At 30.9% G+C, this 457-nt stretch overlaps 1 protein-coding gene across 1 annotated transcript in view; it reads right to left on the bottom strand.

Moving 5' to 3' along the window:
- Positions 1–15, bottom strand: part of LOC139405189 (plakophilin-3-like) — a 46,662-nt gene extending 46,647 nt beyond the window's left edge. Inside the window, exon 1 of the mRNA XM_071147616.1 lies at positions 1–15. This exon is cut by the window's left edge and continues 468 nt beyond it. The gene's annotated coding sequence lies outside the window, so the exon portion shown is untranslated.
- Positions 16–457: the final 442 nt, after the last annotated feature.

The raw sequence follows: 457 nt of genomic DNA, 5'->3' as shown, positions 1-457 counted from the left end.
CGGTATCTGCTTGAAATAACAATGGGGTGGAGTCTGAGAGAGAGAGAGAGAGAGAACAGGCTACCTGACAGGGAAATAATCTCTCTCACTCTACTGTACTGTAGGTCATGTGCATTTTGGAAGGTGGCTGGTTCAATAGAATTAATGACAGAATATAACATAATGATAATGACATAGATATAAATAATATAAAAAATAATATTACTAATATTAACGTTGATACTGCTATTAACAATAACAAGAATAGATCGCATTATTAATAATCACAACAACAACAACAACAATAATAATAATAATAGGTTATTCATGTGTAAAAACACTTCTTTTTTCTCTCTCCAATTCCATAAACTTGTTTAATAAACTAATATTTTCTGACAAAGATCAAAAGCACCTTTAAATAAAGTTTGATTTGATTTGATTAGAGCCAATCACACAACAAGGTGTGGTGCAGTATGAA

Source organism: Oncorhynchus clarkii, unplaced genomic scaffold (genome assembly GCF_045791955.1).
Source record: "Oncorhynchus clarkii lewisi isolate Uvic-CL-2024 unplaced genomic scaffold, UVic_Ocla_1.0 unplaced_contig_12468_pilon_pilon, whole genome shotgun sequence".
Lineage (NCBI taxonomy): Eukaryota > Metazoa > Chordata > Actinopteri > Salmoniformes > Salmonidae > Oncorhynchus > Oncorhynchus clarkii.
The sequence above is the reverse complement of the archived record's forward strand: the minus strand, read 5'-3'. Positions and strand labels throughout refer to the sequence as shown.